Source organism: Mirounga angustirostris, unplaced genomic scaffold (assembly GCF_029215605.1).
Source record: "Mirounga angustirostris isolate CCGP_5_RB_7025 unplaced genomic scaffold, mMirAng1.0.hap1 SCAF_13, whole genome shotgun sequence".
Classification (NCBI taxonomy): domain Eukaryota; kingdom Metazoa; phylum Chordata; class Mammalia; order Carnivora; family Phocidae; genus Mirounga; species Mirounga angustirostris.
The window spans coordinates 84487290-84501434 of NW_026991721.1; positions in this window are offsets into that span (position 1 = coordinate 84487290).

A 14145-nucleotide genomic window follows, 5' to 3' on the forward strand; every position below is an offset into this window, starting at 1 on the left:
AGCTGCAGTAACTACAGAATCTAGAGGCGTGGCCCAGAAAGGAGCCTGGAGCTGCAGAGCGTGGATCGGAGGGGAGGTTTGCACAGTGCTGGTGGTACACGGTTGTGACCTGGGAGTGAGAAGATCCGTAGAAGTTGGTGAACTCTGGGTAGCCTCCTCTTGCAGAGCCTGATGCAGAGCCCGCAGCCTGGGTACTCGGATACAGTCTAATGCCTACAGAGTAGCCTGAGGAGGGGGTATGCTGATGAGCAGAGGGCAGGCAGCTACGAGGGAAGTTCTGATCTGACCCCTGTGAATCCGGCAACCCCTGCTCCTAAGCAGGAGCCAGCTTTGCTCTTCCTCCCTTTGAAGAAAGCAGAAAAAGAAAGGGCTTTGATTTTCCTAAAACAAACACTCTGTTGAGTAAAGAGATAAAGCCCAGCCTTGCGTTGGCTCAGGCTCCCTTGTGCAAGGGAAGTCACACTTCATATTTCCAACATGAAAGCCCAAGAAGGGCTGGGCTTTGTGCAGGCTGAAAGCTGGAGTGGCCACTGGCCCCGTCTTCTCTTCCTCAGAGAGAGGCCTATCAAGCCAAGGGGGAGTCTGCTGTGATCCAGCAGTGGTGGTAACTGAGGGCACATTTCTCTGGCCGCTGGGCCTGAAGATCTAGAGCCAATAAGATCCAACAAGGAAAGAGCCAGATCTGCCCCAAAGGGACCTTGGTGGCTAATGGTCAAGGAGGGGCCACCTCCCAACCCTGGCAAGTTGGAAAAGTGACGTTGTTGGGAGAGGGATGTTTTCCATGGAGAATTTGCCTGAGTAACACAAGATGGGAGAGGCAGGAAGCAACATGTGCGGCTTGAGAGCAGAAGGAGGACTTCCCCTCCTCCGGTACCTAAGTGCTCCTAACTGCTCTCTGCATTCACATCTCTGTGCATTCTTGGGGCGATAGTAAGAACAGCCAGGCACTCAGTGTTCTAACCGCTTTTCATATATCACTTAGTCTGCTCAGCAAACCTACCAGGCAGGTACTATCATCATCTCCATTTACAGATGAGAAGCCAAAGCACAGCGCAGAGCAACAATTGCCAAGGTCACACATAGTTCCTAAGGAGTAAACTAGGATTTGAACCTGGATCCTTGGTTCTGGAGCCTGAGCTAAATCATTATGGTTCAGCTCTCTCTCACCACCCCTGGCTGCAGGGCTTCGCACAGGCCCTCTTGTACCACCTCCCCCCACCAGGTGTGATTCCCACCCTCAAGCCACTCACCTGAACTTCCTGGTTGCTTGTTTCCATTGATAACTACTGTTACGCCTGCAGGCAATGTTCATATGCCCCTGTCCCTCAGCCCACTCAGCTCAGCTCCGGGGATTTCTTACTACATAGTCCTCAGGCCATATTCCCTGCAAATCCAGAGCTTCTGATGCAAAGCCTACAAGTATATATATTTCTCTCTCACTAAAAAGCCAATTCCACATGACTTCCCTCAAAAGAAAGAACAAGGAGAAAAGAAGAAATCAATTGTTCCCCCTTTCTAGCCCAAATATTTTTATTTTTTGTCAACTTGGCCTTGATAAGCCAATCTCTTAGGATTCAGTGGAAGAGCCTGATGGCCACAGGCTCTGGTGAGCACAGAGTGAGTTTGGGGTCAGGATGGACACATACCCTGAGTACAAAGAAACCTGGTGCCTCTTAACACCAAGACAGCAAAGTCCCAGTGCCAGAACATCACTGTCACCACTGACTGAAAATGACCACAGTGGACTTGACCATGGACTGGCCAACAGGGGACCAACAAAACTGGGGCAAGGGACAAGAATCTGCAGGAATCTCAGAAATAATCCATTCTACATGAAGGAAGTGCCAAAAGCCAATCTGTTAGGTTGGGACAATGACCTAAGACACTATAACTTATCTCTGTGGTACAGCTATATCCAAAGAAGATCTTGATGACCAAAAAGGAATATTGAAAAGGAAATTTGTCAGATCCTCCCTCCCCACCCTATCTTCCCCTCCCCTGCTCAATGTTGGGGAGATGACACTCAGCCATCATAAGTATTTTTATCTACTTCCAGAGATGTCCAGAATGAGCTGGAATATGCATGACTTAGTGACACTTCCCTTAAGTAATTTTCCCTGAATTTATTCTTCCTGAACTGCCTTCTAAATTTACTTTTCTAAATAGATTTTGCTACAAAAGAGAGGTAAATAATAACAAGAGTTGTTGTCACGTATTGAATTCTTACTAAGTGCTTTCTAGGTATTCCCTTCTTAGACAGTCACAAGACTCCTGTGACTTAGGGCTGTTTTGCAGATGAAGCCATGTCTGCCTATTGTTAGGTTACTTACAGGCAGGCAGTGACCTAACTACTTTTGTTCCTCTGCAGATTTTAGCATGACACCTTGCATACATGGTAGATTCTAAAATTATTTGTTCAGTTGAACCAGATTCAATTAACAACGCTCTGGGATTAAGAACACACCTCTTTACTCCAAGTTGCAAATGAGAACTTTTTTTTTTTTACCATAGTAATAAAAATAGCCAATATTTGTTGGTCTTAGTAGATGCCAAGCACTGTGCCTAATGTTTTACGTTCATTATCTAATGTGACTGTCACAAAAATCTTATTTTCCCCATTACAAATGAAGCTCCAAATATGGAAATAGTTACAAAGGGGCAAAGTCAGAATTTGAGCCTTATACTCAAATCATGAATCAAACAATCTGACTCTAGAGTGTGTGTTCTTTATATCTAAGCTAATACCAAAAATTAAAAATTAAATTCAAACAATAATAAATGGGAAAAAATTCTCCCATAATCCATTCCTGAGCAGCCACATCCCCTTCCCCATAATGTCTACTTCTTTCTCACAAATTTCCACTGTTTTAAACATATGATGTATACCCTTCCAAATGTTTTTTGGTATACATATGCACATATATGTTACATACATATTATGTTTTCAAAATGGAATCATACTCATTATACTGATCTTCAGTTTATTACTTTTAACAATACTAGAGGCTTTTCCATATGAGTATATGTAACTTGTTATGGGCTGAATTGTGTTTCCCCAAAAATTCATATGTTGAAGTCCTAACCCCCAGTACCTCAGAATATGACTGCATTTAGAGATAGGAGTGATTAAGTTAAAATGTGGTCATTAGGGTCCCTAGTCCAGTATGCCAGGTGCCCTTATGAAAAGAAGAGAATAAGGCACAGACTTGTACAGAGGGAAGACCCTGTGAAGACACAAGGAGAAAACAGCTCCAAGCCTTGGAGAGAAGCCTCAGAAGAAACCAAACCTGCTGACTCCTTGATCTTAAACTTTTAACCTCCAGAATTGTGAGAAAATTGCTTAAGACACCCAGTCTGTGGTACTTGTTATGGCAGCCCTAGTAAACTAATATGTAGTTTTACCACAGTTAAAAACTGCCACATAGAATTCATTTTTTTAGAAAGATTTATTTATTTATTTGAAGTGGGGGAACAGCAGAGGGAGAGAGAATCCCAAGCAGACTCCGAGCTGAGCACGGAGCTGGATGCGGAGCTCCATCTCACAAACCCGAGATCATAACCCGAGCTGAAACCAAGAGCGAGATGCGTAACTGACTGTGCCACCCAGGTGCCCCATGATTAGAATTCCATTTTATAAATTTATCATAATTGATTTAAATAGTTCCCTTTTTGATAGGCATCTAAGGCTGCCCTTCCTTCCTTCCTTCCTTCCTTTTCTTTCTTCTTTTTTCCTTTTCAATTGCAAATAGTGCTGTAATTAACACTTCCACATATCCTCTTGCGCATTGATAAATGTGTGTTTCTATAGGTTAGATTCAACAAAGAAGAGTTCCCATATCAAATAAGAAGCATATTTTATAAGTCAGTACATATTGCCTGGAGGCTTTGAGTTTTGCATGCATATAGTTTGTTAAATAATTCCTCATAGTTCTTTTTCTGTACTAAACTGGCTTCCTGCTCTCCCTTCTATGCTGCCTGTTTCATTTTTTGAATTTTTGACCTTTATCATAGAGATGGAGCTAAAAAAGAAAAGAAAAAAAGAGTCAGTCACATGCTTAGCTTCAGAAAATAACAAAACCCCTCAACCTTATAGAAGTCAAAGAGCCTGTTCTGTCTCTAGCTTCTATTTGGGGCTCTTCATCTCTTCATCCTTAAACTTACAGAGACCACATTAAGCCATCTGGGAAGCCATGCGACCCTAATGGCCAATATGGTTGTCCTTGCTAAATCCCTCCAGGAATAGTCGTGGGTGGAGAAAGGCAGCGGTGGTGTTAGAGAATTCTCCATAGTTGGTTTCAAAGAGTTCAACACATCAATGCAGAGACTCATTTCATTCCTCTATCCTCTCCTCTTTCTCTTAAATTTAAAAAAAAAAAAAGTCAATGCCATATGATTTCCTGTTTAGAAACCAGACTCACCATTACTATGGCTTAGCATAAAGCCCCAACTTTGTGGGCAGGAATTCAAGCCCTCCACCGTCTGGTTCTTACCTGCTTTTAGCCACCACACGTTTCTGGCACAGTGCCTCTGCTTCAAGCCAGCTTCTTCACCACCCTGAAAGTGCTGAAGTTCTCCCTGCCTGGTACCTATACTCAGGTTAATCATACTGTCTCTCCATTAGACTGTGAGCTCTCTGTCTCGTATTCCATATTCCATTTCATATTCCATATTCCATATTAAATATGCCCAGAATCAAGTGAAAAAAAATGATAAATATTGAAAAAGGAAGAAGAAGAGAAAAAGAATAGGAAGGACACAGAGCCTACTCATGAGACTACCTTCCAATCCACCCACACTCACCATCCCCCAGCTATCTCCAGCCTCCACACTCAACCTGTGCCTTCCTCATCCATCTCAACGCCTCCTCTTCTATAAAACTTTCTGGACTACTCTGCACTATTTATTTACTTCCTAAATATAGGCATAACCCCCCTGAACTGGAGGATAGGCCCTTTAAGAGTAAGGACCATTCCTTGGGCTTCTTTCTTATACATCAGAGCTCAAAGTACACACTGCAGTACAAAGATATTGGACTGAACTGAAAACATTGTCCAACGATTAGTCCATTTTCTTCTGATGCTTGGGAGAGCAGCTGAGACAGAAACTTGGTTGTTGAGAATTTCTGGGCTATCAGAGGCCCAGGAAGTACCGTTCTCATTGTTTCTAGCCCTAAAACCTACCAAGCTGGTTGTCACTTACCAACGTCAGTTTTCTAATCTGCAAAATGGGAATAATAATGGAACCCACTTCATCAAGCTGCTCTGAAGATGAACAACATATAACATAAAAATACTCATAACCTATAAACACACATAACATATACAACGTATAAGGATTTAACAATACCGGGGTGGAATGTAGAAAATTCTCCTTTATTAGCCACAGCAGCCTTATTATTACCCCACCTTCCAAAAGGTATCCAGATTTCTTTCCCCAAGGCCCAATACAAAGAGAATGAAGTGATGAGAGCCACCCACTGGGCGGCAGTGCAGAGTTCAAAACAGATTTTGGTGTCTAGACATGGGCATGATAAGTACAGGGAAGAAATAGAAATATTTCAGTATCACTTTCCTGCCCCCTGACATCCAATAAAGGTCAATAAAGACTAGGGAAACTGCTCCTTTCAAAGGCTGCCTACAGATAGAAAAGCAGGTAGGCTTGTTTTTGGTGGGAAAGGTCTAAAAGAAGTGAAGAATCATGGAAATCTCCAAAGTGTAAATCCAGAAGATACATCTCCTTTTGTTTCAGAAGAAATGATGGGCAAAAGGCTTTTGAAAATTACCCTGGAACGAGTTTTTCAATCTATGGGATTGATGAGTCTTAGAGCTTGAAATGAACCATGTCATTAATGATCAAGTCCAATACCTCATCTAACAAGTGAAAAAATGGGACACCAAGAGAAGACAAGTCACTTGCAGAAGATCACTGAGCCCAGTTTTAGCAGAGTCAAGACAGAAGTTTAGGTCTCCCTGACTCCCAGGGCCATGATTTTCCATGTATAAAGAGGCAGCTTTTGCAACAACCCAAGAAAACTTTATCTTTTTCACAGAGAAAAAATAAAATAAAATAAAATCCATTCAAAAAAAAAAAAGAGGCTGCTTTTGAAGAAATAAGAACAAAGTGACTTACTAAGACATAGTGCCCTGGACTCATGGAATAGGACAGACTTTCCCACTAAGCAATTAGGCATCTATCTAACTATCTCAAAGGCAATTTGTACATGTCATACTTTCCCAGGATGGTGTGGAGAAAAGAGCGGTGGCCTAACCCAGTGCAATCTCCATTTCAGGGAGAGATTGGGCAGCAAGGAGGTTTACCCAGGTTACTTTAAGAATGTTTTCTTACCCAGATACAGTACATAAACCTTCTCATTCAGAAAATCCACATTTTTCTCAGCCTGACTCCTCCACTTGCCAATCCAAAATAGAGTGTATTACACATTAAAGCCACAGGATTCTTTATGAGTAACATATGGAGCCATAATATCTTGTAACCCAGTGGAATTGTCCCTAGAGTTAATATAACTCTGCTAACATATGTTTCTGCTATTCCCATCCTGAAATACGTGAATTAAAATATATTATGCACAATGTATGCTTAATTGAAAGATACAGGGGGTATATTAAAAAATAAATCTGTTTATATGACCTATGTTGAAATACATTTGAAATACCATACCGTTGCTTCCACACTAATGTATGTGGACTGTCTCTGTCTTTTCCTCTGATCACTCTGTCCTTTTCCTTTCAATCTCATATGTCTCCTTGTATGTTTTCTTGGTACCAAGCTTACCACAAAATAGTATGGTTAGAGGTAAGGGGATGTTTTGCCAGAAACTAAGGCAGTCAGTAAGGAGGTATGGTAGGAAGTGAGGAGCAACAGGAAAAAGAAAAGTATCAATCATCCCATCCCTTCGAATCCTGGCAGTACTAAATTTTAGAAACATAATCCAGAGAGGAGATCAAGAATATCCACTTTCCTCTCCCTTTGTTCTGTGGCCATATCCACGTGTCAAGGGATGGTCTAATTTTATAATTCCTTTTAAAGCGAGGAAGTCATTGAGAGGGAAAACATTAATCTGCAGTTTCCTTTGACAATTCATTCACTGTCATGCCCTGTACACAGTTATGAAGACTGGCTCTCACTTGACCCTACACATTTCTGGAATTTATGTCATCCTCTCCAATTCATTTCGTCCCCAGTCCAGGCTATCATGGTCTTAAATCTGGATTATTGCAGGGGCCTCCTACTTGGTCTTTCTACCAACAGTCTTCCTAACCCAATCCATGCTTACTATAAACTCACCAGAGTTGTGAGCTAATTAAAATCTAATCTGATATTAAAATCTGATTTAAAATCCTTCCCTGGCTCTCCATTGCCCACCAAGCAAAGCACAAACTCCTTAACGTGGTATAGAAGGCCTTTCATGATAAGACCCCAGCCCAACCTTGAAGCCTCCTCTTCCACCACTCTGCCCCTTGCATTCTGTAGTTCAGCGATACCATGCCATACTATCCATTCCTAACAGTCCCATCCCTTCATACGTGTTGACCCCACTGTGAGACATGCCTTCCCTCCTATCTAATAACAAATTCTATTCATTCTTCAAAACCCAACCCCAACACCGTTTTCTCTGTGAGGTCTTCCCAGAGCCACTGAACATTATTACCACGATTGCTTCTTCTATAATCCCATAGATCAATATGCATACCTCCACTATAGCCCTTCCCACACTGCATCAGAATCATTTACTTATGCCTGCCCATCCCCAAATGTGAGCCTCTTGAGAACCCCAGGACAAGTGGTTTCATTCTATAACTCATTCGATAAATATGGGGTTTAGAGGTCTGACTCTGACACAAGTTGAGAGAACACGTGCTAGATCTTAACGTCTTTGGCCCTCAGCTTCCTCACACACAAAAGGGTGTGATAATTTAATATAATTCATAATGTTGTGATGAAGAATAAATACAATGGTACAAGTAAAGCCCCTAATATAATACTTGTATATAGTTATGCTAAGTGATGGCTCTTGTTATTATATGTATGTCAAGCACTTACTAAGTGCAAGGTCAATTAAGGCCTACTCTCAAGGTCTTTAGAGTATGAGTATAAGCCAAGAGACAGATAACACTTTGTGCAATGTCAGAAGGACACAGAGGATGCCAGGGGAACATGAAATAGGGCATCTACTGTTAAGGCTGAAAGTCATTCTAGGAGGAAGGACTGACATGGTTGAATCTGGGACCAGTGACAACAAGGATAGGCTACTGATGTCCTCCGTGAGACATGATCTGGCCTGCAGTAAGGTAGTAGCAGTAGAAAGGATCATTTAGGAAGTGGACATTTAAGAAGACATTTAGGAAGCAGAATCAAGTCGTGTGACTCAATGAATGATGAGATGTGGGGGTCCCGGCCAGGGAGGAGTCTGAATGTGCACAGATCCAGGAGAAGTTTAGGTATGCAGATTTTTTTCAGGAGCCATCAATATGCTCTTTTTAACCGAAGCAATGTGAGAGCATGTGATTCCGCAGGGAAAGTGGGTGAAACGAGCCAAACAGAGGGCTGCAAGAAGCACCAGCCTTTAAGGCTAAAGGAGGAAACTTTGCTCAGGAGGGAGACTGAGAGGGAACAGCCAGAGAGAGAAAAGAACCAGCATAGAAGCAGCCAAGGAAGCAGAGAAAAGAATGTTCTTGATATTCTTAGTGCCTGATACCTGGTATATATACAGATATTTGTGGAATAAATGAATGAATCACTTAATTTAAGTGACCCACTTAAAACGGAAGACATATGAAAGTCCTTTCATAGGAATAGGAACACATCTATTATTTCACCCTCATGGTCTCCAGGGTACTTAAGATCATGGACAGAGGGACCTTGGCACTCAGTAGAAGAGTAGGGAAACCAAAGTCTAGCTGAAATTCATCCCATAAATGAAAGAACAGCAGGAAGAAAGCCCAAATGTCCTCAAGACCATCCAGAAAAGGTCAGAGAAACCAAGTAATCCAACAGCTTCACTACTAGTGGAACAGCTGGTTCGATGAGCCTTCAGACATGCTGCAACATGAGAGCCACACAGGAAACACTGGGGAGAATGGGACAAGTCAAAAGGCACCACAAGGAAACAGAAAATGAGATTCAATGGGAGAACCTTGATGGATCCTAAAAAAGACATTCTTGGGACAACTGAGGAAATTTGAATATGTACTGGATATCTGGTGCTATAGTGAAATTGCTAATTTATTAGGTATGATAATGGTATCATGCTTATGTAAAAGACTGTCTTCTCAGGCACCTGGGTGGCTCAGTTGGTTAAGCATCCGACTCTTGATTTCAGTTCAGGTCTTGATCTCAGGTCGTGAGGTTGAGAGACGATGGACTCTGAAAAACAAACTGAGGGTTCTAGAGGGGAGGGGGGTGGGAGGATGGGTTAGCCTGGTGATGGGTATTAACCATAAAACCTTGCCTCGACCCCACGTGAGGTTGGCTCCCAGCATGGAGCCAACTTAAAAAAAAAAAAAAAAGACTGCCTTTATTCTTAGGAAATGCATGCTAAAGTATTTAGGAGTGAAGTGTCAGATGCAACTTCCAAATGGTTTGACCAAAAACCAAGTCTCTCTAGGACAGAGCTGAAGCAAATACAGTAAAATAGTAATAGTAGACTCTAAGTAAAGGGTATGTGGTTGTCCACTACTCTATTCTTTCAAATTTTATATGTCTAATATTTTTCATGATAAAAATTTGGGAAAAGAATGAGAAAAGTAGTCTCCAGAAACTTGGAGAGTCATCTCCCAAAACCCTTTCTGCAATATCCAGGAAGCCGGAAACACACTGACTCCTGAGGAACTAGGTAAAAGGCAGGAGGCGGAGTCCCAGAAAAGTACAAAAAAAGAAAAATGGGGATACCACATGTACTATTTTTTAAAACATTAAGGAAACAACTAGAGAAGAGTATCCTTAACCTACTTATACTTCAACACAGATTAGGAAATAACTATGAAATTTCTTTGAGAATTATTGAACCAATGTAACCAACTCCTGATTTAGAGTACAACTAGCTGGCATTGACTGAGCACTTACTATATAACAGGCAACTTGCTGAACACATTAGCCCATTGAATTCATACAAAAGCTGTAAGAGGTAGGTACTATTATTTCCTCTTTTATAGATTAAAGCTACTGAAGCTGTTTCCCCCAATCAAGAGTCTCAGCTCCTGTTGGGCAGCCCCCTCTGCATAAACTTCTCTAACTCTAGTCCTCAAAACCGTTTCTCCCTTCACCCTTCAAGGCCAATGTGGAAACTGAGCCCCACAGTTACTAGCCTGCGGTGCTACACTAACTCTTGGGGTTTCCCTTCCCCACCCATACCTTTGGAAACTTTTCTTTGTTCGACTTTCTCCTCAGATTATTCTAATTGGAGTGTGCCATCTATTTCCCACTGGAATCTCGGCTGATAGTAAGGTGGGGCGGGGAGAACTAGAAAAAATGTGAATCCTATCCAATAGTAAAGTGGATTAGAAAGCAACCCCAGCTGGTGGAGAAGTAGCCCCTAAAAAAAGAAAGGCAAATTGGCAAAAATCCTAAGCATGGTAAAACCACTAGGGAGAATGATTTGGAAATAGCCCATGATAAAGTTGAAGATGAACACACCCTATGGCCCAGAAATTCCACCCCAGAATCTCTCATATAATACGTGTACTGGGAAACATTTATAAGAATTTTCACAGCAGGTGAATTGTGCAAGACTGTTGAATCACAGACCTGTACCTCTGAAACAAATAATACATTATATGTTAAAAAAAGAAGAAGAAGAAGAAGAAGAAGAAGAAGATAGTAGGAGGGGAAGAATGAAGGGGGGGAGATCGGAGGGGGAGATGAACCATGAGAGACGATGGACTCTGAAAAACAAACTGAGGGTTCTAGAGGGGAGGGGGGTGGGAGGATGGGTTAGCCTGGTGATGGGTATTAAAGAGGGCACGTTCTGCATGGAGCACTGGGTGTTATATGCAAACAATGAATCATGGAACACTTCACCTAAAACTAATGATGTAATGTATGGTGATTAACATAACATAATAAAAAAAATAATTTTCACAGCAGAATTCTTGTATTAGCAAAATTCTGGAAATAACCTAAATGTCCATTATTCACAGCCACATAATGAAGTAATATACCAGACTGAAAAACAAGTGAAATAGAGCTACATGTATCCACATGAATGACTCCCACAGACTTCATCTTAAGCAGAGAAAGTGAACTGCAGAAGAACACAGGTGAGGTGCAGGTATACGCAGGTGCTACCCTGCACATACAGTCGAAAAGCATGCAAAGCAAACTATGCATTGTTTAGGGATGCAGATATATGTAGTGAAAGGATGACAGAAGGGCTGGGGATCATAAACACCAAATTCAAGATAATGGTTAACTCTGGCAGAGAAGGGAGTGAATGAAAGGCAGGCATCCTCTGGGAGCTTCAACTCTATTGGTGTTTTAGCTCTTACACTGGGTGGTTAGCACCTAGGCTTTATTTTCTTATTCTTTGTTCCTTCTGTCTGTTTTAAATATTTAATAACTATTTTAAGGAAGTGAAAGGAGAAGAAGAAAAACTTCTGGAGGTTTCCAGGGAAAATGAAGAACAACGTGGATTGCTGGACTCCATTGACAGTTTTATTCCTCGTCATTCCTTTCTGCCATTTTGACGCTCAAAAGAATTCAAACCGTTTGAAGTTTCTGGGGCTTCTCTGGTATCTAGGTTCATTTGATGGCAAGGTGCTTCCAAGAGCCAAACACCGGCCCTAAAAACCTCAGAAGAAGCTCCACTGAGAAACATACCAAATAAGCAATCAAGTGAACAGCCTTCCTATTAAGAGATTATGGGGATCAGGGCAAGTTTGGGTTAAGAGAAACTATAGTTTGGGTTTATAGAAACTATAAAACCTTGCCTCAAGAACATGCTCCCAGGTCATTTCGAGAAATCTTTCAGGGCAAAAGAAACAGTTGATTGTCTCTCTACCTTAAGAGAGGCTATCAAGGCCTCCTAGAGTATAGCAGAGTAGTGAACAGCCCTGGAAGGAAACAAACCCACGCTTGCATCCTGGCTCCCACTCACTAGGCTGGCTTTGCACAAGTTACTTCACATTTTGAAAGCCAGGTTTAGGCATCTGTAAGGCTGGATTGGTCAACCCTCAGAGTATGGTTATGAAGGCCAAAGGTGTTTGTAGATTAGAACGTGCTTGCACAGAGAAGGGTCCTCAGAGTTCCAGGGAAGATGGGCTCTGTCATCTGTCTTGGGACCAGATTCCCTCGGCACTGCAGACCCAGTCCAAAAAGGGCTCTTAAAGAGATCATGTCATCCTCCTGAATACATTTCCTTAGGCTTCTCAGAAGCTCTTTCTTCCAAATCCTCAACACCAACACCAGGACATGAGTACCTACTGGATCACCCATGGTGGAGGTGAGGAGCCCTCTCTGCTGACACTAGAATCCCAGTCCCACAAAGTCATCTGGACAGTTGGTCAAAAGTCCCAGACACAGAGGCCTAAACCATTGTGAGTACAGTCTAAGATTATGGTCCAGATGGGGCAGGGGATGGCAGTAGGTAGAAGGGGACTATTTGTAACAACTTAGGGATGCAACTGAAATCTCAACCTCCAACCATTCACCGTGACCATATTTTCACCATTTTCCCGAATCCAATTCTTCATGAGGAGATTCCCTCTGTCTTCCTCTCTATCTTGCCCTTTCTGCCAAAATAGCTCTCCTTTGGGAACAAATAGTTCTGTTTCTTCTTTGGAATGCCTCTGGAAGCCAGGAACTCTTATCTCCCTCAACAACATTCTGGCCAGTGCTCGGAATGTGATTTACATTGCTGACCACCACGAGCACAGGAGAACAAAACAAAGGAAGGGCTTCCCAGTAGAGCACGAAGGGGGCGGGGCAGAAGGTTCTGCGGTGGGAGAGAAAGAGCGAGAGCAGAGTTTCTGGGGCAGCAAGGGGTCTGCCCCACTGCCCTCTCCTTCCGTACACAATGGGGAGCAGTGAACATGCCACTGCAATCCTGTCGTGGGCTGGGGGTGATGCAGTGGCGTCTGGAGAGGCTGAAGAGAGACGTGCTGCTCTTCTGGGATTTGTTGCTAGGACTGCAGGCTTCGGGGCTGAGTCACTCAACAGCGCTGGGTGCAAGCCAAGGAGTCACGGAAAGACTCTCAGGGTCACACATGCTGCCCTTGGCTTGCCAGCTCAGCCTGCTGGGGACCAGCCAGGGCTCGTTGGGCAAGGGGAGTGAGGCCCAGGAAGTCAAGACCTTTTTGCAACTATCGAGGTTATTTCTCCACTGGGGCAAGAAAGCATTCCTCTCCTGAGAATGGATTACAAAGCAAATTGTTCCTGCTTCTCTTCAAAGGCCAAGAAGGTTAGGAAACCACTCCTTCCTTCTCCAGAAAGCCTGAAAATTCAGGCAGATTGGTCTGCTCTAGATGGCCCCAGTGTGACATGCTACCCCCTTACCTTACTTGGCTCTCCGGGACCGCCCAACTGGCTGCAGGGTGGGACTCTCCTTCCTCTTTTATTTGCTGAGCTCCTACAACATTATAAATACACATTTGTCTGTGCATCTAGTTCCCAACACTGAACTCCTAGAGCCCTTTAAATTTCCCAAGTAATAAGGGAACGAGCAGCATCTTTTGTTCTGTTTGGTCTTTGATCCTGGCTCCTGACACAGGCCTCCTAAATCCCTTGGTTTCCTGGGTGACAGGAATGGTTTCTGTTCTAATAAGGTGACTCTGTGTGGGCTTCTGGATAGTTTCAGGATGGGGGCTTGTCACCAGAAAGACAAAGCTGTGACTAGAAGCTGAGAACTTTCAACCCAACCTCCATCATCCAGGAAGAGAGAAGGGCTGGAAATTGCATTAATAATTGATCATACCTATATGAGAAAACCTCCCCCAAAATCCTCAAGCCACAGGGTTTGGAGAGCTTTTGCACTGATGAACACACCGGGAGGGTGACACATCCCAACTCCACAGGGACTGAAACTCCTTCACTCTGGGACCCTTCCCAACCTTGCCCTGTGTACCTCTTCATCTGGCCGTTCATCTTTATCTTTTATCATATCCTGAATAATAAACCGGTAAACATAAGTAA